At 36.5% G+C, this 26,800-nt stretch overlaps 1 protein-coding gene and 1 long non-coding RNA gene across 2 annotated transcripts in view; both read right to left on the reverse strand.

The window, feature by feature from the left end:
* The window catches only part of Imp (IGF-II mRNA-binding protein), a gene marked incomplete at its 3' end in the record, with an annotated part of 95,139 nt that overhangs the window by 13,996 nt on the left and 54,343 nt on the right, over positions 1-26,800 (reverse strand). The gene's annotated exons all lie outside the window — the stretch shown is intronic.
* Positions 6,953-8,982, reverse strand: LOC108766898 (uncharacterized). The gene is made up of 2 exons (XR_001940400.1): positions 8,934-8,982; positions 6,953-7,116 (listed from the first exon to the last, which is right to left on the reverse strand). It is a non-coding gene; the product is annotated as an uncharacterized LOC108766898 (long non-coding RNA).

Below are 26,800 nucleotides of genomic sequence, written 5' to 3' on the forward strand. Positions count from 1 at the left end.
GTTCTGCGATCACGTTAACCGCTGCCGTCACTACTCTATTATGTCGATAATCGCCACCGGCAAGAAACGTATCGATGTGATTTCATATCCTCCGATTATAAAAAAAATATGTTAATTAAAATATACATTTAATTACTATACATTTAATAAAATCCCTACTTTTCAAATAGTTATCTAAATTACCAATCTGAAAAGTAGAGACTCCAAGCTTTAAAATGCTTTCTGAATTATTCCATTACAATCATTTTTGATGAAATTACACTCTCTTGAAAATTGTTTTGATTCTGGAGAACAGAATAGGTAATTTCTTAATTTTTTGGTCCAGTGTGTAACAATAATTAATAAAAAAGATTTTTAATTTATTTTTCCTGAAATTATCATCACATTGATCCAAAAAGAATATCTCTATATGTTAGAAAAAAGATAAAAATTGATTTTCAAACGACAAAGAAATCTGTGCGAAAATTCATGATTGATTAAAAGGCAACTGGCTTAAAATGAAATGATTTTGATATTAACACCGGGATCCCAGTTCCTTATTATGTCGCGGCCGGCCTGGATATAAAGACCGCTAAACGGTCGCCTTTATTTTTAACTTTGCGTCCAGAGTTCTGCGCGTCGGCAGTTGGCCGACGCCATGAGACAAAAGCGCATGTTTATTTGAGCTCAATACTATCGAGCTGTCGTTCGGAGTCGACCGGACACGAATCGGATCGGACCTGATCGTTCGGTTTTTGCCGCGGAAGGCTTGACCTGGTTAAGTTAAAACCTTCAGGTATTTCACCGTCGCGTTCAACTCTTTCAACCCTCATATTATATTTTTCTTCGTTTGTAATGTGCAAACGTATATTTTTAGTCATATCGTTTCATCGATATGCTCCGAGTTACGACTTGTATGTCGCTTATCGGTATCTAAAGTGAATTAATAAACAAGAGAAAGAGTCCAAGGCGTTGTATTCGATTTTATCTAAAATAGACACAATTTCTCGCGTTTTATATTTAAAACAATTAAACACATTTCTCGCATGTTATATTTTAAAAAGTAGACATATTTCCTATTTATATATCAAAATATTTTCAAACCCCGATAAAATAAGAGAAAGTAATTTGTGGTGTATGTGTGTTTTCTGAACGAAAATATTATAGAGGGAAAATGAGATACATACAGAGATACAAACAAATATTTATTTATTGTAGGTAAATGTTTAGTTGGCAGTATATTGAACTAAATATTTATTAAAATTGACTATATTTTTTTTCAGTGTACTAAGCAGGTACACTGACGTAAGATGCTATTCCTTCTAATCGTTTTATACACGTTTAATGACAGAGATTTTAGAAATATCAGATTATAAAGCAGAAATAATTTGCGAGACACTTTTTTCTGAACGAGTAGGGACCTGAAAGGATGCAATTCGTGCATATCACGTATGACGCTCGACAAGACCATCGATTGAGAAGTATATTAACAAAGTCCTACCGGGTGCTCCGGCGATCGTCAACCGTACATCGTCTCGCGATCTGCCTTTTTCACGTGTCATGCGAGAAAAATAATTCTCTGATGGATTACCCGATAAATCGTGTATGTATGTGTGTGTGCATTAATGTGTGTGCTTTTACCTTAACGAGCCGCGTGGCCTCCGAACAAAAGGGCATCGATTATATTACAAGATCACGTCATGCTGCGCGCCGGCAGTACGGCGATTATGTCACGGCGATTAGGCGCGTATCAAAAACACGCGCGCATACCACGGTATATCTTCCCTTCCTCCCCCCGCCCGTCTTTCCTTCTCGGATGTTTATTATGCTGCAGTTATTTTGTGATAGCGACTGCTTAGCGGTATATACACGCTGTACTAATTTATGTGACCGCCGTCGAGCGGCGTAAAGCACTCTCGAAAGAGCATCGATAAAAAAAACAATTTCCTTTCGACACAATAAAATATACTTTATAAAATTCCTCTGTCTCCATTCCACGAAACGAATAAGAAATATTAAGAGAAAATTAATTAACGTTAAAAGCGTCGTCGAGATGTTAAATCATTGTGTAATGAGATTTATATTCGTTTATATTACTTCTTTTTTATCGACATATGTAATGTGAATTGTTAATTTATTCCATTTATATCGAGATACGATGCGATTTTAAAACACTTATAATGTTTCAAGGTTATCTACCGGCATCATTCTTCCTTATCCTTATACTCATAACGTGAAGACTCTTTTACAGATGCCTATTTTATAAATTAATAAATAACATAAAAAACTAAAATAAAATAATAACAATTGGTTTTATTATATTTTACTATCTTCTAATTTCATGATCGAAACGAATGTGAAATTTATCTTTTGCTTTGCGAACACTTTTGAAAATTTATTACAACATGTAATATTATTTATATACTTTGAAAGATATACCTTACGTTTCAAAGATAATGTGTATGTATATGAATAACATTGACGACAATGCAATGACAATTTCCGGCCGATTCACGGAAGACTATGATAAAAAAAAAGAAGAAGCGTGCGATGAATCAATGCCAAGGAAATGTATCCTTGTTGCCAATTTGTTCAGAAGCTATGCGAACCACGTCGACATAGTGACGTAATCGTCGCAAAAGATTCACTGTTGTCTTATCAGAAGGATGCACTTTGTTGCCACGAAGAGTGAGGCAAGAATTGGGGCGAGTTGACGACTTCCAAGTTATAGTGCAACATAAAGTTTATAGCTAAACTGGCATACACTTTTGGAATTTAAAATGACATAGACATGTGTTTGACATTTGGTGAAAACGAGAGAGTTCTAGTGAAGTCTAGTGCAGGAGTAAAAGCAGACTTGTAGTGTCGCAAGAATTCGTAAAGATGTCGATATTTAGTAAAAGATTAATAAACAATACACTACCATTTTGTTTCTAACTATTGGATGCGTTCAACGGAAAAAGAAGCTTTGCAACTGATGGAAATTTTTTTTTAATATAATTGGTTTATAGTGCTTGCGCTTGATTTCTCATGAATCTAAATATAAAATGTATAAATTAATCATATTGAAGAATTTTGCAACAGTTGCAAAGCTGCTTTTTCTGTTACACGCTACCATCGCTTTTAATCCCCAACTTTTCATCTCTCTAAAATGCAAGTCGGATTTTATTTAATGGCATATCTTCCTATTTTTTTCGAGTGTATAAAATATTATTATTAATAGAAGGCAAGTACTCTTCGTATAGTTACGTATATATATATATCGGGAAATGACATGTCGAACTTATTCTAGAACGTCGAAATTCACAATGACGATGTGGTTCTACATATATGCGACACTGTTGGCCCGAGTTCAGGATATTTCTGCTGCGACGAAATATCGTTGCGACCGTAAACCTTATTATACATTATCTATGTGTCTATGCGTGTACGTCGAGTGTAACCCAGATGTATCTTCGTCTTCAGTTGCAGCGTGCATGTATAATATATATAAAAGATAACAAGAGATTTTCTCGAGACAAAATATTTCACGTTTTTAAATATAAACGGGATTATTAAAAGAATCCCAAAGACGATTTACATGTCATTGACACATCACCACATACTATTATATCAATATCTTACACATACACATAAATTTTCGTACAACAATAACGTTTTGATTAGACGTCTAAGTCCAATTCTAAGAATTCTACGTTATTTCTTCGTGCAAACTACTAGTCTGTGGACTATTTCGTAAGTACAGATTTTACAGCTTTTATACGAAGCAAATGTTGTCACGTTATGACATCTCTAGAGGGATATATTCACGCAAAAAAATATTTTGCTGCTCCAGCTAGAATTATAGCTGTCTTTGTATCTGATAGAAAATTATGTATCATACGCATAGAATTTATAGCACAAATTTAAATTCTATCTCTGCCACCTATATGATTAGATGCAATACTTGCAGTACTTGAAATTTATCTATTTCAGCTGTTTTTCGTGCTTGGATAATTTTCGATGTAATTGCAAGATCATTTTTTTGAATGTTGAAGTAAGAAATGGTAAAGAAGATCTCTATTTTTTGATGTTCTTGGTATACTCCACCTCACAAACACGTATTAATGCGTATACTTTAATCTTGAAGAAGGACTTTTGAATCAGTAAAAGAGGAAAAAAAATTGTTTTACAAAAATTATATATGGTTTAGTGACGATTTTAGGATCCCCTTAAAAGGAAAAATAATAATAAATTAACTCCAAAAGTTATACAATTTTTGAGAATAGAATCACGGACGTTTACGGATTGTAACAGCGTTCATTAACGCGACCGCCTACGTTAAACGCACTTGTGTATTGTAGATGTAATTTGCATCAGCGGTTAAATATTGAACGGCGCGCGCGCGCGCGCGCGCGCGATTATACCGTTTCTCACAACCTGAGTTGTGCTGAATCATTCGATATGATAGAGATGATGTCAAGACCGCCAATGACTCGTGCAAATTCCGTTCGTTTATTTTCCTTGTGTTCGTTAATTATCCCAATGTGGACAATAACGATAATCATAATCAACATTCGTGATTAAGAGGTGCTATAGTCCGCGTGAAAACGAAATAAATACATCTCGATGCAATTTATGATTTATGATTGATCATGATTGCGATGGAGATATCATGTATAAAATACGAAAATAATGCTACAAGGTCCAAATCTTTCGAAATAGCGTCGATTTTATCGCGTTGGAATATAAAGAAAATAGTAAATATTAATTTCAAGAAAATGATAATTTGTTTCTCTCACTGATTATCTCGATGAGGATAAGATCCTCGTGAGTTTCATTTCTCGTTTGCGATTTTCATCTGTAAATTTTGAATACATTACACTAACATCCCGATAAAAGCAACAAGTGTCCCGTGAAATGATTTGTCAACGGAAAAGCTGACGGCATGGTCGGTGGATTGCCTGATGTGAATCATCGAGATCAACGGATCATGACGCATGGTGCATAACGTGTTGGCTTTGCAATCTGGACGCAACTTACTTATTTCTCCCGCCAAATATAGGGAGCGCCGCGGCTCATCGGTATCATTTTCAGTAGCACAATCCGAGAAAGATTGACAAATTACAATTTTCGAGTACGAAACGCTTGCTATTTTCTGCCAACATTATTAAATTCAAATAAATTCGATTTGCTTATTATATGAAGTCGCTTCGATCAATTTTATAACATTCTTAAGAGAAAATTTATTCTTCATTTTAGTACATAATAATGTTTTCCTAAAATTTGTACCTATATTTTAAGATTATTATCAAGAAAATATTCCTTGTTAAGGACAACCGTTACTTAAAAAGAAGAAAGTAAATTGAGTAATTATTTTTTTTAACAATAGAATGATATTTTTCTGTGCGTAACTAATAACAATTTTTCAGATAAAAACACGATATTATATAAACCGTAAAAAATGTTTCAAGCCGTACGAGAATTAAATAGAACTTACTCGCAAATTGGCTCGCTAGACTAATTTTTGTTGATAATATAATTTTTTGCGAGGGAGAGAGAGAGAGAGAAGCAGCTGCAAGCTGCAAATCGAAATCGAGTAAGAAAACGGAACGAACAGAGCTGACGCTGCCTGCGGAATACCGGTCTCTCATTCGCCGCACGTGAATGAATGGTTTATTTACGCATGCTCTCGTACGACTCGCGATTACGAGGCAGTCGCAACGGTGACCTAAATCCCGGATATGCCGAACGCTAATATCTTGAGCGTTTCGCTCGTAGGGAAGATAGTGGAAGGAGCGATGTGTACATCGACGAGCGCGACGACCGGTGCGTTTTGCATAACTCTTTGCATAATATTATCAAACGCAGCGCAGTCTACGCGGTTTCCGGTTAGGCGCGATTAAGAACGAGAACGCGAGAAAGTGCGGACGCAGGCGAGAACTGCGAGAAGTCCATTGAATCGATGCGGAGGAATTGCATTAGAGATAATATCGGGAGATCGACCGTGCGGGCGCGTGCTTCGTATAAATAAATGTATTGTTCGTCAAGTTTATGCAGATACCATGGCAGTAAACATGCTTATTTATTATGCGTATACACGTATGCAAAATCTGTATGCACTAACAGATCTGATCTTGTTATCGGCATAAGCCGATGAAACATTTAATATTGTAGTAAAATACTTAATAACGTACTTGTTGACTTTCTACTATAAATAACTTCCAAGTTAAATTTGTATCGCGATACACACAATTTTTCAAAATTATCTTCAATTTTTGCGTTCAATATGCAATTGTGTGAAATTGTCGTTTCCGAGAATGTTAAATTTATTTATATTTCAAGTAAGGAATATAATATCTTTTATTAATGAGACTTGGGTTTTGTTTTTCGTTATCTGGTTAACTTGTAGTTTAAACTTAACCTCACTTAACTCGATAATAATGTAAAAATTTTTCTACAATTAACTACTAAACTAATAATTTTGTCCTAGTAATTTTAAAAGTTATTCACTACAAAATCATCAGTTTAGTAATTAACCATAGATAGAAAAATACAATTTTTATGTTATCACCAGATTAAGGTTAACCACAAGTTAAGCAGTAAATAGAAAACTGAGCCATAATTGATTACATAAATCTATTGTATAAATTTACAATTTATCTAAATTTATAAATATATAATTTACTTTTTTATTTACAATGAATCTTCAATAACAGCCGATTCAATTTTTTGTTATATAGGTTCGAAAACTTTTTGTACATATATATTTTAAACATCAAATCGTAACTTACGATTCCGCTTGCAGGAAAACGCGTGGAGATGTTAACGAGAAGTTCTCGTCGTCGTCGTCGTCGTCGTCGGTTTCTAATGGGTGGTTGGCTTTCCGTTCGCCTTCGTGCTCATTAGCAACGCATACCGAAAAATGATTCTCCCCTCGCGAATTGTAACTGTTTCTTTCTCTCTCTCTCTCTCTCTCTCTCTCCCTCTCTTCCTGCCTCTCCTTCTTTACACACTAATATACTTCGTGAGTCAATTCACAAACAAAAAAGCTACGCGCCACGTGTTCCGCGCCGCAGTGATGCGTTCTCGAGTATCGGAGAGAAGATCATGGAAGTGGATCGGTCCGTGAGAACGAAAAATTTTGACGTTGCAGTTCTGTCACAAATAATAGATGCATAAATGTACGCGGAAACAAAAAAAAAGTCGTTCCACGAATATCTCGTATGTTGTCAATTGTTAAATTAAGTTAGCAGATATTGTGCCCAAATATTTTTTTAACGCTCTCGATACAAGTACGATGCGCGCCACAAGAGGATCGTGTATTAAATGTGCATATATGTGTATGTCCAGAAATTCAAATATAAACGAAAGTTTACTTGCGCAAAACAAATTCGTACAAAAATTAAGAATGCTGCTCGAATATATAAAACAAAAAAATAGTTATGTAATCTCTCTCTCTCTCTCTCTCTCTCTCTCTCTCTCTCTCTCTCTCTCGTTCTCTCTATTCCCAAAGTCGAACAAATTTATAATATTTAGTAATTTACGCAATGTATTTTTTGCTTACTAATTTATAATGTTTGTATTAAAAATGAACAGAATTGGTTGTGCTCCAAAAATCTCAAATCGGAGTAAAAAAAGCAGATCAAAGGGAGATAAATATATATAAAACGAGGGTGTATATAAACGTGAAACGCAAAGGAAAATAACTTCTTTTTAAGTAATTCTCAGGGAGAAATAATTTTTGATTCTTCAAATGAGAGACGCTCATGGCGCGAACACCCACGGGTTAACGAGGCGCGCGCGTTAACGACGTCTGCAAGCTGCGAGGTTCGTGTGTGCCGAAGAAACAGTGAGTCAGAGAAATCATTCTTTTTCTTCTTCTTCGATCTCTCTTCCTCTCGTTCTTCGGCTACAAAATTGAACATAAGTCTCAAGCGGAGTCACGCGAGAAAGAGAGAGAGAGAGAACGAGTTCGAGTGGGAGGAATTTTGTCGAATTGTAATGTATAGACTCTCTGATACACTTTTCTCGAATATCAAAATACGTAAGGCTATCTGTGGACAGGAAAATCGGATCGCGTTTCACACGTATGAACATTGTCAAATTTTAAAGCCGTTACACGAATTAATTCAATCCTCGTTTCGGACTTTAATAACGCGCGGGAATGCGGCGAAAATAGAAATGCATCAAAGAAATTGACACTGTGATCAGTGTTCGCCCTCCGATTACGATTAGTTGCACAATGTTTGTAATTCGAGTTTCTTTAACGTAATTTTAGAGCAATCGTCGTTCGCGATTTGACGGAAAGAAAATTAGTTTCCGCGCTTATTAAGACAATTTCGAGATATTTTCGCCAAATAACGGGAAAACGAAACGAGACGATTTAATCGTTTGCCGCTCGATAAGCGCTTAATTAACGTAAACCGTTTACGATACCGTTACACTAAAGTGCCAATAGAGAGTTTTTGCAATATCGTTTATTATAGATACAATGAACGCTAAGGTCAGGTTATCTTCTTCTTAACAACTAATTAAAAAAAAAAAGGATTACGTGACTTTAGCGTATCTGGATTCACGTTATTGCAAAAATTCCCTATTATCTCTCTCTCTTGCGACGTGTACGTTGGAAAAAGGAAAGAATTCTCTCATGCAACCACGGTAACGTTTGTGCAGTTCCGCGGACTCTGGAATTTCACGAGCGTGTCGCCTCTCCGAGGTTTTTCCGCGAATTGCCTATCCGCGGAAAATTACGAACTCACGCACGCGCGCGTCACGAGACTCGCGATCGCGAGGGAAACGCGCGTGGAAATTACGTTGGCGCCACGTTGCGAGTCGATGCGGAAAAAGCTCGCGTCGCGTCGGTCGAATTAATTTTCTTTCCTTCCTCCTTGCCCTCCTCTGCCGCTCCGCGCCGCTCCGCGCGTAAGCGCGCCGCGCGCGCACGTACGCTCTTATCATCATCGAGTAATTACCACGTGTCCGCGAGTCGCACTTCCGGCTTCGATTGACTCGAGAGATCCAGCCGATCACTTTCCAATCGCAGCGCGATCCTCGAGAGATCTTCGCCGATCTCGCTACTCGCGAAGGCAGCGCGACGAAGGCGTGTCGCGGCTCGCGAATAAAGCAATCGAACGCGCGCGATTCACCGAGACACCGAGACTCGGGCGCGACGCCGTTAATCGTTCGAAAAAAAGCTACGACACACTGGTTCGCGTCTCGCCGCGTACTGCGCCCGTCGGGGCAACCGGTCGACCGGAGCGCCTCGGCTCGGACACCCGCGCACGGAAACGCCCGAGCCGCGGTAGCGGCGCGACGCGCGACGCGCGACGGCGCCGGCGACGCGTTCAGAGCTAAGATAACAGCCGCATGCATTCCTCCCGGTGCACCAAGTGCACTCAACTATCGATATATACATCAATATCAGAATACGGTTAATTTTATATTTCACTAAAAAATACTCTGCTAGTACTTACCAAATATTCAGTGAAATATCAATCGAACGATCAGTTAATAGTTAATACAACTAAAATTATTTTTTTTTTAATATTTAGTAATTATTAGTAAATAGTTAATTACATTATTATATTTGATAATAGACATTTAGGAAAGTAAAATTATTTTTTATTATATGAATACTGAATATATTTGATTAAAGCCATTTCATTCAACATTTAGTTATTAAATTCTTTTCTCAGTGTAAAACTTATAAAATTTAATATGTTAAAATATATTATAAATTTAATTCTATGCATATAATTGTATTTATTAAAAATTTGATCTTATGAAATATTAATGTATAAAATATTAATTTTACAGAAATATATATATTAACGTTAAAATATGTAACGTTTTGTGTATTAAAATACATTTAAATATAATTAAAACTGATTAAATAGTTATAACGTATTCGTTTTGTAAAATTTTTATTTATGCTGCACGTGCTCTCAAAATTTAAAAAGCAGAATGTGTGTTTCGAATCGCAAAATTGCTATTCAGATTTAATTGATTTTTTGATGGTTGCATGTTGCGTTTTATTTTGCGTCGATTAACCATTAATCGAGCTTGATTGATCGAATTAGCTTTTAGAGTTTCGTTCGCTTCTGCAATATGTTATATATTTCAATAGAATTTTTTTCCCTCACTTTCGAAACAATTATTCATTAAATTTTCAAAGATATTCGAGTTTATATCTGTTATATAGGATTCATGCAAAAAATAATACAAGTAATAAAAGTTATATAGGATTCATGCAAAAAATAATACAAGTAATAAAAGTATAAATTATATTATGCAAAAATCGGATTTAATTGAAAATATTAAAACTGGGACATTGATAATGGGTTAATTTCTTGCTTTCGATCATCCTGGTAGATAACCGAGAGTTATATTCGAGAGTCGCTGTTTGTCTTCGTTAAAGACGGAGAAGCTGTCATTATGTGCTAACATTTTTACTCTCGTAAAAGCACTCGAATAATCTCGGCGTTTCTGAATGACAGGGATTCTCGAGGACTTGAGAGGTTTAAATTGTCGCCGAAAAGATGCCGCCGTGTTTGTTGCAAACATTCTCTCTTTTTTGTAAAAACCTTCCCTGGCAAACACTTTATCCGCTTACGTTCGTGAACGATTTTACGACGATTTCCTATCACTGATTTTTATGACAAGTTCAGTCGTATGAAAAATGTCTCGTAATTTTTTATGTATTTTATGTGTTAAATAATTATGTACAAGTAATTTTTATACATAGAAATTACTTTTCAATAAAACGAATGCAATTAAAGGTTCCTACAAACTCGAGATTATGAGAACAAAAACTGTATACATGTTTAGTTTGACCTTATATAAAATAAACAAAATCTACAAAATAAATTCGAAATAAATAAAAATAAATTCAAAATCAATGCATTTGTTATAAAAAATTCCTTATCCTAAAATTCCATAACGTTTCTCTGATTTCCAGAAAAAATGTCATGATCTTTTTTTATGCTTTCAATAATATTTTGAAATTTTTTGTATATTTATCTTGATTTAGATATTGTCAAATATTCTATTGAGCAATTTCATAGCAATTTCAACGTAAATTATTATTAAAGGAAAAAATTTTAATTTTCCAGAAAATTTTGCAAAATTCCCTTTTTCCCGATTTCCCTGATCGTTTGTACATGGCCCAAAAACGTGTAAGGAAAGAAAAGTTCGCAATGTCGAGGAACGCGGACATGATTTCGCTGCTGTGTATAATTGCGCGTGTCGATATCACAGCCAGGATCGGTGTGGTGATGCATCGCCGATAAGAAACGCGTTCTGTTTTCGCGAGAGCGAAATGCCTCCTCTTTACGAACACGCAAACATTAAAAATCGGCAGCAAGCGCCGAAAAAGCGACGCGCTTCTCGACGTATTCGAGCGGTAACAGCTGTTGGAGGCAGCTGCCACGTGGCCGGCACGCACCTATGATCACGGAAATCCTCCGCTATTTACGATCGATACCGTCATCTTTACGTACGGAGGAACATCTCGGTACTTTCCCCACGCTTTTTGCGTGTTTTTAACTCTAGAAGCCTTGGTGAATTAAGCTTGAAGACTGTAGGCGAGTGACCAAACACTTTGCTTCTCACTCAATCAGTTTTCACGAAATCATGGTTTAACAAAAAGACTTAAAATAAAATTTAATATTAAACGTATATTAATATCAAATCAATCGAAAAGAATTACGGAAAAAAAGATAAGTTAAATCATATTTCCGTACAGAAGACTTGACGGCGTTAATTAAGATATTTTACTTATGGGATTTCGAATGATGTGTAATATTTACCATCAATTACAAATTATAAAATGTTATTACACTGAAAAAAGAATCTGGCAATAATTACCACAAATTTTGAGTGAAATAATTTTAATCAAATGCTTTTTTAATTTATAACTAAAAATAATTTTACTTTTCTAAATATTAAGTATTATGAGACATAATAATATAACTATTTAGTAATATTAAATATTAAAAATATAATTACTAAATATAAAAAAATAAAATTATTTTTAGTTATATTAACTCATGATTATTTGATTGACATTATTTCATTCAACATTTGGTAACTACTACTATACTCTTTTTTCAGTGTAGTTAATTAATGATTATTAGACTAGAGAATATCCTATCTACAATAAATTATTGTAATAAATTAGATTTGCAAGTCAATCGCCGCGTTATGAAACTGAATGTTTCGAACGTCAAATCGAATATTGGTCGATCGTCGTCATACGTCGATTGCATGTATGTAACTCGCACGCATATACATATACACACACATATTGATGCGCAAGTGCACCCGTATATCGCGTACTCGCGTTCGAAGAAACGATGGTTCGATTTGCTCTTCGGTGAACAAATCTAGATCATAAATATTCATAAGTCCACGCAGCTGTGGCACACGGCTTTATTAACGAGTCGCGGAGTCGCGCGATGCTAATTTCGCTCGCGAGCGTGTATTTCACCGGCAAGGAGGATTAATGCTCGTGCGCGAGGTACAGGAGCGTAAGATAACGCGTCGCATAACCGTGCGCATCGCCGTACCACATCCGGGTGCCAGCAGGTGGAACCTCGGAATCGCCCGACGAAACCATCATACCTCATTTCTTCGGCGGTCGCCTAAGTCGCCTTATCGCGGACAGGATGCGACGGCTCCCTCCCGAAGCGGTAAGAATTCAATTTCGACCCGATATCGTCGCTAGCATTAATTACACTAGTCTGTGAATTGAAACATATCCTTCGGATCATTGCCTGAATCTAGCAAAGTGATTTAATATAAAGTATCATGCCTACGCGCGAAGCAAGATTATCAAAATAATTATGTAGGACGCTCAAACTGATTCTTATAATGTCAAACCTTTTTGCAGCATTGCTTGTCATACTTAAGTTTCCTACGTAATTCTCTTAATGTTTGGGGTTCAACAAAATTATAATTTCAGATTTGTATCTACCTAAATTTTTAAATACCTTAGTAAAATTATTCTTTCTCTACAACGATATCGATTGTAATGTAACGGTAACTGATCATTCTCAGGTATACACAGAGAAACGAGTGCGAAAGCAATTTTACTAAAATCCATTTTTTTTATTTCTTTGGGGATTGCGAAAGTAATTTTTATGCTACGCTCAATCATCATACTCTCTTTTGATGAATTAAAATCTTATATATTTTGATAACAAAAACGGCTCTGTGTATTATAGTTTATATGATATTTTATGGATATTACATTACTATATATGAACTTTATACTTCATCTTATTTGTTATATTACGAGGCATAAATAAAACTTGAAATATAATTTACACAAAATTAAATTTAAAATTTTACTCAAACTTGGAATTAGGCTAGAATTAATTCGTCATGATCAGTCTTTGATATTAATAAATTTAAAAAAAAATTATGCCGCTGATTAAATTCACTCCAGAAAAAAGTCGATATCAAATTCATCGCGGAGTGCACCGCTGAAATTCCATTGGAACCTTACGCAACAGCCAGACGCACCCTTTTCGTTTTCCCGATCGGGGACGACGGTCTGGCGTCGTCGACAATAGGCATCGAGGAAGTCGAAGCCGGGCAGACGTAGAGGAGGCAGATACGGGAGCTGAGAGGGAAAGTAGACGGTGGATTCGGGAGACTCGGGGGGAGAGAGAGAGAGAGAGAGAGAGAGAGAGAGAGAGGGAGAGAAAGGGGGGGGGGGGGGAGAGAGAGAGAGAGAGAGAGAGAGAGAGAGAGAGAGGGAGAGAAAGGGGGGAGGGAGGGAGAGAGAGAGACAAAGAAAGAAGGACTGCATAACGTGGAAAGGCAACGTCGCTCCTGAGCCCAATTAGCAATTTAAGGCAATAAGCGAGCGCACTCCCTCGCTTACATTCCCGCTGGCATCGGACGACGTTATTTCCAGGATTTCCAGGAGGGACAGACCGGCGGCTCCTCCGCGCATAAACATCGCACGGAATAACGCGAGCTGCATACATTCGAGATGGGACCGCGGCGCATCCTTCCGCCCCTTTCTTTCCATCTCTCTTTCTTTGTCCCCTTTGTCGACAATGTCCTTCATTCCTGCCGCTGAATATTTCGCGAACCGTCCTCTCAAAATAAAAAGCCGCGATCGAGTTCATCTAAAATATATGGAAATGTATGGAAATAGGAAAATACTATTTTTTTCCCTTTTTTTTTCATTTCTGAAATTATATTTTTTGTGTGTCATGCAAAAGAACGTAGATGTTTTTCAAATTTATTTTACTTTTTTATATTTAATTAATCTGAATTCTTTTAAAGAAAAAAACATTTATTTCATTTCATCACAAATACATTCACATTGATATTCTTCATGAATTTTCTGTTGATATATTCTAAATAATTACAGTGTAATACACAGCATGTTATGATATTTATGTTTCATCCTTACATATATATTTAACTATGATTTACTTAGCTCATTGCAATCTGTGGTGCTGCAATTACCACTCATATTTCCAATTTTCTGCTTTAATCTGTGTGAAGCTATTCATTTTAATTTTCATGCGCGATGCGTGGGTAGAATATGTAATAGACAATTAACAAAAGAGACCTTGTTTTTTTAGTACTCTGGATTCTGCGGATGCGGATAAACGTGAAGTGCATGCATTCTTAACTATCTCCGGAATGAGGGAGAAGCGCCGGTACAGACGACACGAGGGCGATAAATAAGGGAGAAGGGCGAGTTTACGGCAACGCGAAGGGCTTTTCCTTCCTTCCCCGAGATTTGCGAATTATGCATCATGCCGAAGGGAATACACTAGAATTGACGTGAGCACAGCAAGAAAGACGGTCGACATTGCGACAGAGGACTGGCATTTCGATCAAATAAGCTCAAATACATTCTTTTATGCCATTAAAACATTGACTAATTTGCATTAATTCTTTCTTCGTCAAGTATTAATTCTATTCGAAATCATGCTGTTATGCTTATAATTGATATCGGAAGGTAGATTGAAAATATACAAAAAGAAAAGAATTTTACGATACCGGAGATAAATTTTTTTCTGACTAACATCTATTATTTTTCGCTATATTAGTAACTTTCTTTTCGCGATAAAATTACGGTTGAACTCTCAATGTCAGAACGTAGGCCGCAATGTTACGATGTGTGCGAGATCGCTCTTTTCTATTGTCTAGAAACGGAACAACGGTCGTTTTCGAGCTGTTTCGTGTTTTGTAATTAGCAAGGAGAAATTTCGCGACCGGATTATCGGACATTGCCACCGCGACTCCTGGGAGGTCCGCTGATCTGATGCCGGTGTTTCGTCGTCCAGGCACGTGTTACGGGAACGTCTCGGGTGGTCGCCCGCCACGCATTGATTTCACTATGTGAATCGTCTTGACACCGGAGACTCTTAGTGTCATGTAACGGTGTGAGAAAAAGGAGAATTGGACAAAAAACGTTGATAAGAATCTTGCAAACTTATGAATGTTTCACCTGTAAAAGTGGAGGATTGAGCTGATGCTTATTCCACTTGTTTCTTTTTTTTTCACCTTATGCGCAGATGGACTAATTGAAAATTAAGAAATTTATTTTCTCGTGATTCATTATAATTAATTTTCTGAAAATTTATAAACTAAAGAAAAACAGTATTAATAAAAATATTATGCGAAACTTTTCTTTTTCTTTTATATGTATATGTATAACATTCTAATATCGAATTATGATGCAGACATAGCGTGATGGGAATTATGACGCACATTAACTCGCCAAATCTACAATCTTGGGGATTAACGTGACACTCGAGTCCGATTTGATTCCCGCGCGAAAGAAACACACGCACTCGAGTTCCCTTCGAGGATTTACGAGGGGCGAGCTCGGAGGCAATCCCTGCGAAGATGCCACGAAGGAGAAGGAAATAAGGATCGATGGTGGTTGCAGCAGCAGTAGCGATAGCGGTACGAGATAGGTAAAATAAGGGGTTCGACGACGGTGGAGAAGGATAAAGAGATGAAGGGACAAGGACGTGGGGGAGGAGGTTCGGTCGAAGCCGGTGGTAAACGGCACGTTGTCGGGCCGCGAGAGGGTGAGATCCGCGAGGAGGTGGGTAACCTTGACCCGGGGATGAACGACCCTCTACCTCTGGGCGCGCGTGGCGAACCTCTCTCTCATCGCTCTTCACCCCCTTCTGCGACCCTCACGCGCTCCTTCCACCCCCTATTTCAGCCGACACGGCGACGACTCCGCCGGGATCCGTTCCCCTCTCTCTCTCTCTCTCTCTCTCTCCCCCCATCCATTCCGTTCCACTCCCTCTTTGCTGGGCTCACCACCCACATCTACCTCCGTTCCTCGCCCTTTGACCATCGTCATCCCCTTGCCATCCTCCTTCTCCTCTTCTTCTTCCTCCACTCGAAGCAGCGCCCTTCTCTTTCGAACTCTCGTCGCTGCTCACCCTCTCCCCGGTGCTTCCACTCTCGCTCTCCACATAAACTTATCATGGGAAGGGTGACCCTGGCTGCCAGCTCTCTCGCTTACTCACGATACTCCGCGACTCTTTCTTTCCTCGTCCTTCAACGGGAACGTCGAAGGGGACCACAGAGCGGCCGGGATGATAGCGAGAGCGAAATTTCAAGGCCAGCCCGGGGATCGAGCGTGCTGGATTCGTTACCCCGGCCGGGTCACATTCTCTGATCTTTTTCTCCTCCTCAACACGCACACACATCTATTGGCTCTCGTTTCTCATAAAAATTTTACGTTTCATCTTTCCCGGTTTATTTCTAATCGATTAATCAAATTTTCATGAAAAGTAATTTTCAACCGAGTTGTTTGTGCGTATTTTATACAACACACTGCTAAATTTATAATATTAAATTACATCCAATTTATTTTTAATCTACAAGTCGCGACTATTTCTATCCAATATGTTAATCGTCGTTAAAAGAAATAATGGACTAAGCAATTCAACTCGAGAAAATGTATTTTTGATTCAAATTTAGTTTATTAATTACCGAATGAATACGTTAATCTGAACGGTGTTTATTTTAAAACTAATCACAAAAATAGATTTTTATTTACATTTTAACACACATGAAATTAAAAATAACAAAATATAATTGAATTTAAGAAACGAGTTGTATCATTGTTTCTTTTATATCTAACAATGTGACATAAATGGCAAGTGTTATATAAATAGAATATTCTGTATTGAAGGAAAATATCTATTTATAACAAAAAATACTCATATAATATAATAAAATTGTAATTCTGATATTTTAGTCGTCTTAGGTATAAGTCAATAGTCATAAAGTATAAATATCTGTGTGGGGTAGGAATATTTTTCTGAAATGTCATGGATTCAAAAGTAGTATAACGAGGTTCAGTCTTTACGCTTTTATCTTTTACAAGCTGCTTGATCGATAGCAACGACAGTTGCATCGCATACTATGACAAAAATGATCTTTAATTAAATCGGTCTCGAAATTTGTGAGGATTCGACGATCGCGTGTATACGAATCGCTAGAACGAATCGCTGTCGTGCATAATATGCATAGAATATATTCCTCATTCCAATTCGGAACCACAAAATTAATCTAGGAATCGATTTCTGTCAGTATTGAATCCGACGGATAATTTCGTCGCCGAGGACTACCGCAAGAATCTTTGTCCCCGAACAGCTCTAACATTTGCCTAGCGGTACGCTAGGCTGCTTCGTACGTTTTTAGAAATTCGTTGCTCGAAATTCGCGATCGTCCTGGTCGGCTGGTTGGCAAGGTTATATCCTGGAGAAGCAAGCACGCGTGCGACAGGTGGGAAGCGGTGGCGGCGGCGCCGTCGTCCTAGGATGCGGCTAGTCGAAAACGCGGCCGAGACGTCTCGCGATCGATTAACGAATTCGCGTCCTGCTTCTACGCTCACTCCCGGAATAGAGTCCTTCGCAGCTGGCGGACTCGCATCGCTCGCCATAACGAGCGAGAACGCGGGAAGGGCGCGGGGATTACTCGGAAATGAGGAATAGTTTATGCACGGATGATGTTTTCCGTGAAGCTGGCATTCCATTTTCAGAATTTTGATATAACTAATAGAGTTTTAATAAGGTTGGATTCTATCCTGCACATATGAATGCGCTTGAAAATGTAAAGTTGATATCTTTTAAGCCGTTAAATTCTAGTGAATTCAATATATTATAATATTAAATAGCGGCGGAACAGTTAAGATGAAAATCTTGTCGAATCTTGAACAATTTATTTCTATCAAAGTCTGTCGTTTTTGTTTCAATCGTATTATGTCTAGATATTTATTCTAATCAGACAAAAATCTATATTATCATTTCTATATTAAATATCTAATTACCTGATGTTGTCTCATTACGCAGATCGTGATCGTCAAAATATGCTTACCTGTAACAGAAAAGAATACAAATCATAAGTTTCTCTAGCGATTATAACATTTAATTTTTATAAATAATAATGTAAGTTTAATCAAATAGGAAAGTAAAATTTTAATTTTATCTATAATTATTTAGATTATTTCAATTATTTTTGTAATTCACATTCTCGAGGCTAATATATATCATTATTTATTTAATATTCCAAATAATTAACATACCAAACCATTATTTAATTTGATAGATATAAACCTACTATTAAGTTAGATTTGTTATTTACCATTTGTTATCAATCCCATTTGACATTTCCATTTAACACAATGTTCCTCTTAGCGTAATATAATATCTAAATTAAATTATTTGACGTTTACGTTCCATCGTTTGTTATTAAGTGAAAATATCATGCAATTAAAATCAAATATAAATTTAATTATTTTTTTTGAAATTTTGAAACTTGAAAGATAATAATTATTATTTGAAGATATACAATTGTAGAATTATATTTCCTTTTTATATAGTTTCAATTTACGTTGAAATTTAATGTGCAAAAGGTTTATTAATAAAATATATGCCATTAAAGAGGCGAAAGTTTGAAACGCCTTTATAAATATAGAAAATAATTAAAATAATTCTCTAAAATGTGCTTTATATTTAGATCGAATTTCTTTTTACGTACAAAAACTACTTAAGAAGCACATTTACGAGTTGGAAATCGATATTGATACGACTGACACGATTGTAAGCGACTTTTTTTCCTTAACTGGAGTAGACTCTGCTTTCCAGGATGCGATACCCGCGAAAGTGCGGCGCATCGTCTTCAGTCTCATCGCGCTTTAAGATGCGCTGGTTCGGAGGCACGCGCGTGCATCGGCCGTCGCGAATCCACCAGGGTGGTTCGCCGGGGAAACGACCGAATGAACGCGGATCGATTCGGCGAGACTCCGAAAGTTCTCCTACCGCGTAAAGTGATTACACACACCGATTCCACCGGCTGATTCGCGCCTACGAAAATTGACGGCGCGCGAGCTGATAACGAAGATGGGCCCGTCATTTCGCGTGCCATTCCGCGTCCGTCTGCTTTTCGCGGCTATTTTCGGGAACGATCCAACCACCACCGCTATCACCTGCGATCGATCGGGTAATCCGCCCCTTGGAGAAAAAGTGTCGTGCTGATCATTCCAGTGACATTTCTCGTTAGCGCTAACAGAGATGTATACTCTACAATTATTTTTAAACAAAGTTCCGATTGCAATTTTTCAGTTTTGCTTTTTTAATACGATAAACGCGGAACTCTTTTTTATTTTTATAAGGAACCATAGAATTATGAAAAATACTATTGGAACTTTCAGTATTTTATTATATTAATAGAATGTGTTAACTTCACGGATACCCAAAAGTATAGAATCTATAAAATTAGCATGACATTCTATTAACATAAAAAAGAATAATGACAGCTCTAGTAACACTTTTTCATAGTTCCACAGTTGAGTTTTCGACCTATATTCACTAAGAATTTTGTACTCGAGTGTGTTGTGTACTATTTATGATATAAATGCTAAATGGTTTTTCTTGAACATATTGTAAATTGTTTCTAAGATGTCTCATCACTTTAAGGAAGCAAATGAAGCAAATAAAAATATAAATATTCAATACTTATGAATATCCGTTAAAAATAACGTGAAAAATGGTTTATTCGATTTGACCCGTAAAGAGCGTAACAGAGGGTTAATTTGCACATGTCCAGAATTAAAAAGGGGTGGACATTTCCCGATAATCGATACGGTTTAGTCAAAACTGACCGGGTCACTCTGTTTCAAAGTTCTCTTGAAGAATTACCAATTCTTTTTTTTTTAATCAATCGAAAATGAAGGAAGTCAGTTAATTAAGATTCGATATATTCAATATTCTTGACGAATTAATTTTGTAATTGATTCTCCGATAAAATGAACAGATCTTTGTAAATAGAATGTTCGTTCATCGACAAATTTCTCTTTATATTTGAACTAAATTCGTAAATTTAAACGTGAGATATCTGATAGACCACTTTTAAAGATCTGGGTCAGAAGTGAACGTCGATTGACCATCTTGAGAATCTTCTTATTATATTGCGGGATCAAGCGATGTCGCTAAAGATATCGACGGATATATTTGCCGGTTTCGCGGCACAGAATTCGACATTTTCTGATTTTGCGCTGTCTAAATGATAAATGGCAATTGGTGGCACAGATACAGAATCTAGCACGGTCGAATTAATAATGAGCCGAGGTCATTATTGGAAATATCGCAAACGTATTTTACGGATTTCTTCGGCCGAGAAAAACAAACAATTTCCACGCCGATGGAAATTCATTGCAATTTGAAAATATAAGTTGAATATAAGTATAATGTACTGTTAATTCATTGTTATAAGTTAAATAAATATAATAAATAAATATATCATAGTTAAATAATTCCTGTATACATTTTTTAAATAAAATTTTTATGTCCTAAGAAAAAAAATATATAGACAAATTAAAATATACATAATTCTTGAAAATTTTCTGCAAGATATCTAAAGCAGAAAACTGATTAGATATTGATGCCTAATTATAAAGCAGATTAAATACGAAATACATAATATCGAGTTTATGTTTCAATGTCATAGCTACGTATTAGAGGGAAAAAATCATTCAGAACGTAAAGATATTTCTATTACCAAAAGAAGCACCGTTTGTCAGAGAGAATCTTCTCGAGATAATTAGGACAATTGTTTCCCGTAGGAGACGTCATCTCTACCGCAAGAGCAAATCCGCGGCTTTCTTCTCATCTAACAATGAGTAGTGGACTTCATCTAACTGATAATCCTGTCCGGAATATTTAACGAGACCGAGGAAGCAGAAGGACCGTCAAATTTCCCAGCAGGACTTAACAACCTGAGATACGAGGGTCACGTTTCGTAGTGGATGACCGGGTGATGTCGACGGTGGCTTTAGGCGAGATGGAAAGGGCAAAAGGCGAAGGTGAAGGAGCAAGGACGAACGTATATACGTTGTAGCATTAAATGAAAAATCAAGAGAGCAAAAAAAAATGTACATACGCAAGAGAAAATTGAGGTGGATGAATTTCGTGCAATTTCTACTTTCCTACAAATGATATCTATTAATAAGAATTTTCTGTTATTATCAAAATGAGCAAGATTGTGAAAATAAAGATTAATTTGAAAGGAAATGGACCAAAATAAGGGAATTTGTAAAAGTTAAAAAAAGTAAGAATCTCTTTATACGTTTTATCAAGTTGCATTTTCTACAATACATGTTTAGGAAGAGTAAGACGAACTGAAAAGAAAATTAAACAAAAAATTCTATGACGCTACAAACAAAACAAAATAATAAAATAGAAATAATATAATAAAAATTAGATAAGAAATAAATCGCATTAATGCATGTACGTGTAAAAAGAAAGGATAAAAAGAGAAAGACGTCACGACAGTCAGAAAAGGGAGAAAGAGAAAGAGAAAGAGAAAGGAAGAGCGAGGCTTCCCTTCCGTCCTTTCGTCTCCTCATCCTCCTGCTCCTGTTATCCGCCCTACCCTTCGTTCGCGTCCCTTCCTTCCCACAGGCAGAAAGTGATCAATACTTCGGGAAGGTGCGTGGGTGAAGCATACACGCCTGTAGGTCGCGGCATTGCCAGTAACTTTGCGCGAATTTAACTGCGGAGCCCTCTTCTCTCGGTACACACGGAGGAGAGAGAGGAAGGACTACGCAGCTCCTCGCGAAACGGCGGGAGAGATACTCGAGATTCGTCGTCCTCGTTCTCGGCGGACCCAGTCAACGTTTTTTGCGATTCCGCAAAATAAGATTTTATTTGTGCAGGGCAGCCTCTTCGAACATTTTTTTATAAGAAAGAGAGATACGATAATATACCCCCTCTGAAACACGAAACTCTCGAGTTTTGTGTTGATTAAATAATTTCTTGGCGTTTAAGATATTTTGCCCATCAATATTTTGTCTTATTGCAACGATATATTTTTTTATTTATGATTTATATAATTTTTGTAATATAAAAATGTTACTTGTCAAAGACTCAGGATTCAATTAACATTACAAGTACTCAAATAAATAATTCACATACTTATTCGTTCATTTTTCTTCTCCTTCGATCAAAATTATACGCCGTTCCAGGCATTTATCGTTCATCAAGGTAATCCCGACTGCGATGCGTGCCTTAAGGATGCAGGAAGCGGCTGTCCCGCGCGACTCGGCGCCAGGCGTCGATTCTAGTTTTAATCGAATTTAGGCACACGCCGGGCGGTTGTTTAATCGTCCGCGACAAAAAAAGAAGCGAATAAAATAAACGGACGTCGAGACGTCATGTTCGGCGGAGGGAAGGGGGTAGAATCGGTGAGGGATTAATTAAATGCAACGCGACGGTGCGGTGGTGTATTCGTGTCGTCATGGCGAGCAAGCGAAAAAGAGAGAAAGAAAGAAAAGGAGGATGCAACCACCCACTTTGCTGTATTCCGCGGGGTACGAGGTACGAGAACGAATCGCTGCTGCCGCCGCCCGCGTGACAAAGGCTTAAGTCCAAGCCACGTTACAATGCCCGAGACAACGTCGTCTCCAGATTATAAAATTTAATTAAAATTTCGTTAGGCCCCCCTGCCGACTCCTCTCCCCTTCTCGCCCATCCTTCTTGTTTTCTTTCTTCCTCCCTCGCCGCTCCGATTGTCGCGTTTTGCGTCTCTCTTGTTTCTCGTTGTTTCGTTTAGATCATTTCCGCCCCTGTTTTTTTCGTGCGTTTTACGTAGCGACGATGCATCTCGAGAATGTAAACAGCGGTGACTGCAGCAGAGTGCGCCAAATCGCCATGAGTTTAATTATCACGTTACGGTCTGATCAGAATTCGCCTGATGTTATAACTTGGGGGAATTCGATAATGTCTGTTGGAATCAATTTTTTCAGTAAAAATTGCGTGGAAACTAATATATACTACTCATTTCCGCAGTATGGGTTTTACATGATGAAATTTCAAATATTGGTACTAGTGGTATATAAAGTAACTTTTTAAAATATTGATTATAATTCAGAGTTAAATGTAAAAAACGTGTGCAAACATAGATAGCGATTAATCAAACTTGTATTACAGAAAATACAATTCATAAATGAATATATCAAAGAAACGCATTTTGGATATTAATTAAAATGATAAAATCTATAAATTAGAATACAATGTATGGTAAGTATAGAAAATGAGGCGTAACGCTTTAACGAACTCTTTTCGGAGGAGCATAAAACAAAGAATAAAAAAAAATAATAATAAATCTTAGGGAGCATTCCAAACTCTCTTCCTTTCCACCCTGGTTTCTACCCTCGTTTTATTTTTTTTAGCCCTCCTTCTGACGTCGCAGACTTGCACGGGCTCGGCGGAAAGCTCAAAGTGGGACGAGGCTGTTGAATAAATAATGGCCCACGGTCTGCCTCGATCGCGAAAGCCAGATATGTGCCTTTTTACGTAAGCTCGCGTGACCTCGGTTAGTTGACGACCGACCGGAAAGAGGCAGCCATGAAGATCCTTGTACGTTTACAAACCATTACACGTGGTCACTGAAAGAAAGGAAGGAAGGAAAAGTCCGACGTGATAATCAGCGATAATCGATGATAGCCTAATTAATCCTTAAATTGTCACGTCAGGAAACAAGAGACGAATCATAAAGAACTGATTTTATGTGTATTACGTGTCACGTTACAACTTTTTAAAATTATTTTTCATTCTGTTAAATATTTCTTCGGTTATACAAACAAGCCAAAATTACGAAGTCAAAATTAACGAGATAGAGAAATGTATTCTTAAAAAGATACATGAACAAAGCTATACATTTCCCGTCGGCAAATAATGATGTATTGTTCAGTAAATACAAATTTCTCTTATGTAAACGATTGTTTTGACATAACAATAATGTATTTTACATTGATCGCAATCGTATTTTATATTTTGGTCCAATTCGTATTATTTGTTACATTTATTTTACTGTAACGCTTGTAAAATAAATGCACATAAATTGACGTTCGTTCTCATTTAAACAATTAAAGTACGAAACGTGGAAACGATTCTGTATCTTTAATTAGAGATGCTGAAGATAATTAAATTAGCATTTATAATTCGCACGTTGTGCTGGATAGAAGGCAAGGCTTCTGTACATACAGACTGTACATACATAAAAGAGAATTCGTTGAATTAAAATCGCGCTAGCTAGATTTATCCTACAAAAGATCATGACATGTTTCACGAGAGAAGCGAAAAGGTGAGGTGGACGTTCGTTGCTTACGAGACTCTGATAAGACACACTAATCAATGTTACGGAGAAACCGCTGGCTACGTATGGAGATGAGGCTCCGTTGCACTTCTAGGAACGCATCCGATGACGAGAAACGAAAGACTACGCGGTCAGCGACACGAGCATGGTGTCGTCTGTCTTCTTCGACCATAAGGTGAAAACGGAATCATTCGCGGGTGCATTGATCGGCAGGAGAGACAAAGAGAGTGCAAGGAACTTTTGTAGGAGCTGACTAGAGAAAATATCGCGACTATCGCGCGAGCATAGTGTCATTTTAATGCGTCCGGACTATTCGATACACTTTGTGATTCGCGAGAAATTTTTCAGCGACGATTATACAAATGAACAAAAGAAGTATTAAAACTAATAGAAAGATGTACAATTAAGTTGCTATAAAAAGTCCACTATTTAAAGTGTAATTGTGTTTTTAATGTATTATTATATATCTTGAGATTACAATGTCTCTCTCTCTCTCTCTCTCTCTCTCTCTCTCTCTCTCTATATCTTTAACCATTGATAAATCTATAAAAATGTATAGTACACACTTTGTTATTAAATTTTATTGTTATTATTTAATATATCTCGATACAATTAATGTTTAAGAAAAATTAAAAAATGTAGTTAAAAATTTAAACAAAAATATTATCAAGACTTCGACTCGATTTGGCGCTACTTTACTTGATTTACGATTAATTATTATAATACAATTTTGGTCCGACAAAATTTTCGTTACAGTAAAAATTAATAAAATAAATTATGTAGTATTTATGACTTTTAATTTTCTTCAAATCATCTGCTTTGCCTATTAAAGCATATTAAAAGAAATGACAAACATAAAAGTAATTCAAGTGCCTATCTATAAAAAATTTGGACGGAAGAGTGACTATTATTTTCTTATATTAATTTATCAAATATTCGTAACTATTATAAAAGCAAGTCCTTGTTAGTGATATACTTAATATGATTGAATAGTATGCAACTTGTATGCTAATTAGTGGGACATCGCAAGCCGGTTTGCAAATGGCGGCTCATCTTGAGCGCCGACGCCATTTTTACGCTCTTAAGTTGTTTCGCTAAGAGAGGTACATCACGTTTAAATTTCGCATATAAAAAATCCGAAATATCTTTAAAGCTTTTATGCGTTATTTATATGATAAAATTCGAAAAAAACTTGAAATTTTAAAAGCACTTTATGATTTTCAAAAATTCACTTTTATCAAAAGAATTTCCAGTAGATTTTTTAAACTTCGTTCATAAGTGAAACATAGGTTTCTAATCTGCATACCTTCCGTCGTCACAAAAATAATTGTAATATAATAAGTATTTACTTAGGGACTTGAAATATTACCAGACACAATTGTAATCTTTGAAAATTTTAGCGAAAAAAATTGGCAAAAAGAACTAGACAAAGAAAAAGAGACAAAGGAATAACACACAGGCAAAAAAGCATTATTCTTAAATCTCACCAGAGTTCACTAACGACCCGTCATAAAAGATCATTTTTTATAAAAAATGTTCTAGAAAGTAAAACTTCTAAAAAGAATTTATAAGTTAAACAATTCTCTAAAGAAAAGTTTTAGAAAAAGAGTGCAGTTTCTTTGTAGAAACACTTATAAAAGATATTCTTCTGTTATTTCCCGGGTCTTTCGAAATTTTCAGGTATACTTGATCTCATGTTCAGGTAAAAGGAAATATTGTGAAATCGACAAAGGGGCCTTCCTGGAAGTTTACCCGTGAAGCCCAAAGGACCGTTAAAACATGCCAAAAATTTACCTGGCTTCTTTGTCCAGAAGATTTCCCAAGAGAAACCTTAACGTCGAGATTGACAAGGAAGCGAAAATGTCGACCCTCTGTCATCTTTTCGATGCACGATAACGGAAAAGTTTATGCGAGACAAAAACGCTTGAAAAGATATTTTCTTAAAAATATTAAACGCACGACTGCACATTGCATCTGCCACAGGTTTCTTTCTTTCTGTAATATTTCTGTAAAAAGGCGAACAAAATATAGAGAAAATATACAACTTTTTCGGTGTAATCATTCTTCAATTTTTTAAATCCAACAAAATCGGAGAAAATTTTAAATTAGTTGCCATATCTTTTCTTTTTCTTTTAATTTTTACGTTTTATCCATAGATTTTTTTATTATTATATTGTCATAT

This window comes from Trachymyrmex cornetzi, unplaced genomic scaffold, assembly GCF_001594075.2.
Source record: "Trachymyrmex cornetzi isolate Tcor2-1 unplaced genomic scaffold, Tcor1.1 scaffold64, whole genome shotgun sequence".
Taxonomy (NCBI): Eukaryota; Metazoa; Arthropoda; class Insecta; order Hymenoptera; family Formicidae; genus Trachymyrmex; species Trachymyrmex cornetzi.